Genomic DNA, 3,224 nt, shown 5'->3' with positions numbered 1-3,224 from the left:
AAGCTTAGGTTCTGGGAAATTAGTAGGTCATGTATCAGATGTGGTGGTGAATGGAGTCCGGATCAAGACCTGGCAGTCCATTCTTGTGGTTTTGCTGTTGGGTGTTAAGCTGCTTGGCTGCTATGCTGCTGGGTTGTTTGGTGCTTGATTTAGATTCTTCTGCTGGTATGCTGGTGCTAAAGTTAGCTTGCCCCTCTATTGTTTTCTTTGCATAGTTTGTGGTTTACTATGCTGCTGGTCTGAGGCCTGCTCTCAGTATTGGATTGGTTTTGTTCAGTTCTGTATTTCTGATATAGCGATAACCAAGGTTTCTTTATGGCAGTTGAAGTTTTATGGTTTTATGGCCATCAATCACATAATGGGGCCAAGTCATGTACCTACTAAATGTTTTACTGATATGTATTGAGTATGATGCATGATATAAAACTGGTTCTAGAAAAACGAAAGGAAATGCTTTATTCAAATTTTCTCTGTCATTCCTGAGATCAGATGGAGTATGAGTAACTATGGCAATTTTTAGTGGCTCTGATAAATTATGCTGCTGAGAGAACACAACAAAATTCATATCCTCTATAATTTTAAAATATTGCATTTTTTAATTTGATCAAAATCTCAAGAGCTGTGATGTAGCAAACTTGATATTGTTAAAATGAATGAGCACTTTGCTATGTCAAAAAACCTTGAGAAAACAATCTTGCATGATTACCAAGTGTGGAATTATGTTACATATCCTGATTCATTTTAGAATGAAAACGAAAGGTGTTTTCATATTCATCACTAGATTAGCTATGTGCTTCCATTGCCTATTAAAATGATTATTTATTTCTAATTTTTGCAGGTATTCTCATCTGATCCAGCTTACAATACCGGAGATCTGCAACTACTTTATAAAAGCACTTACTAGACCTAACCCAGATAACCGCGGCTGTAGGCAGCTGTTCTTAAATTCTCGATTCTAACTAAATGCAATGTACAGAAAGCTCTAGATCTCTCTGTTGTTGAGCTAGTAAAGGATCTAATTGGTTGATTGTAGAGGGACCACTGATCACTGTCTTCTGATGCCAGAGTTCTGTTGTTTGTAAACACTGTAAGTTTCTCCTGTAACGTCATTGTCCCAGATTACTGCTGGCTATGACTGTCAATGATGTTACTTTGATAGATTTAGATGGTTATATTGACTATAAATGTAATCTCCTGTGGGTTCAAAATTGATGCCGTTAGCTGATGGGCCATGGTTGTTTTCCATTAGCACTTGTTTTTCAGGGTTTATGGTCTAAAAAAGGTGAGGGATCTTATGTTCCCAAATTCAACTGTCTCTGCATACTTGTCCCCGTCTCACACTCTCAGTTGTAAGTACAATACAGTGAATCTCAAGAAAAGATTCTTGAAACACGATCAATTGACTGGCTCAGGATCTTGTTTTTTTTTTTTTATCTTTATGCTATTGTCCCAAAATGCTCAAGTCAATGAATCATGTGAGAAATATGTGGTGTAGGAATCTCATGATTCAACGGCTAGGAATAATAGAAATATAATTCTATTGAGATAGGGAGATAGAGGGGGGAATTTAGGACATCGGATCTTGTATGGATAATTGAATGTGCATTGGGACAAAAGAATTTAGTGACAGATTTTAGAATTTTATTTTTTGAATAGAAGCCTTAGGGTCTATAACAAAAAATGAAAAAAAATAAAAGAAATAAAGAAAAATAAAGAAGTGACCTGTGAAGGATAAATAAAGATGCAAAAGTATTTGCAACAAGTGTGCAAAAGGAATGAGTCGGGTTGCTTAAACTAGCTCGTATGTGCCCAGTTAGAGAGTTTGAGTCATAGATGACCTTGTGATATTCTCCACATCGTCTTATATTCTCCACATCATTGGCATTTTAAAATTTCACTGGGATAGCCCGAATGAGATTTCTTTCTCAGAGTTGATTAGAATGCTCTTGCTCCTTTTTGGCCTCATTTTGTAATTTTCTAACATTAGTTATGGTTTGAATTTGTATAGGAAGATGCTAAGTTGCTGATTTTATTTTCTTGTTCTTGGTATTGCAACACTGTTAGGGCACAGAGGAAGTGTGAAATCCATCTGTTCTCATCCAACAAACCCTGGTAAGTTGCACTTGTTATTTTCTTGTTCTTGGTATCCTTCTGAGTTTGTTTTTTACTGGTCTGTATGTAGTAGCAGAGGTGAATTTGTTAATTGCAAAGGTCATGACACAGGTGTGTAGTTGTTTATTCTAGTGGATGATTATAAAGATAGCATGCAATGTGGATGGTATTTACGGAAGTGTGTCGTATGTCCATTGCCCTGTGATAGGGAGGTGCAAGGTGGATATGCTATAAATTTTTCTTCAAGTATGACAATATGAGATTGAAATATGCATCAGACTGGGGCTTGCTGCCACTAAATCCCAATAAGTCCAACAATTTGTTTCTTTTGAAAACTACTATAACCAAGAGTGTGCTCCCAATCCATTGTTTATTCATGAGTTTCTTTTGAAAACTACAATTTGTTTATTTTGCTGCCACCTTATTTTCTTTTATTCATCAGTTTATCAGTTTATTTTTCAGTTTATTCATGTGATGCATATTTATCAGGTTATTCATGTGATGTATTTTTATTAGTTTATTCATGTGACACAAATTTAATCCAGAACACAAAACACTGTTCCAGCATCAGGCATCAGGTAGATTGGAAAATGGTTCCCGGATTAAAGACTGGTCGGCTTCGGAAAAAGACACTCACGCAGCCAGAAACAGACTCGCCAGCTGCTATTCCTTTAGGATCACCCGTTGCTCCAGCCAGAAACAGACTCGCCAGCTGCTATTCCTTTAGGATCACCCGTTGCTCCATCGTGTTCTCCCCGTCCCATCAAATGTGGGACCATCTCATAATGCCACTAGCCAACCAATGGTTGATTCTGATGAGACACAAGCCCCATCTGAAACGCAGCCGAGTGGCGTAGGTAAGATTAAAGTGTATCAAATGTGTCAATTATCACTTGCCATTGCCATTGTTTTTTTGTACCCAATTTGTAGCCAATTTTCGTGTTGTTATTTTGTTAACAGGGACTTCGAAGCCCCTACGTGTACGCGGACCGACATGTGGCAAAGGCATACAAAAAATAATTCGAGCCAAGAAAGAGGAAAAATGTTATGTTCACATCGATCGTGGGTTGAATACAATGACTGGCAAGTATGCCACTCCAGCAACTAACGAG

General features: G+C 37.5%; 1 long non-coding RNA gene across 1 annotated transcript; it reads left to right on the top strand.

Moving 5' to 3' along the window:
* Positions 1–516: 516 nt before the first annotated feature.
* LOC145790212 (uncharacterized) lies at positions 517–2,803 on the top strand. Its single transcript, XR_014328880.1, has 3 exons — positions 517–1,087; positions 2,009–2,112; positions 2,678–2,803. It is a non-coding gene; the product is annotated as an uncharacterized LOC145790212 (long non-coding RNA).
* Positions 2,804–3,224: the final 421 nt, after the last annotated feature.

The sequence above is a fragment of the Camellia sinensis genome, chromosome 5 (assembly GCF_055761805.1).
Source record: "Camellia sinensis isolate YWXY chromosome 5, ASM5576180v1, whole genome shotgun sequence".
Taxonomy (NCBI): Eukaryota; Viridiplantae; Streptophyta; class Magnoliopsida; order Ericales; family Theaceae; genus Camellia; species Camellia sinensis.
The sequence above is the reverse complement of the archived record's forward strand: the minus strand, read 5'-3'. Positions and strand labels throughout refer to the sequence as shown.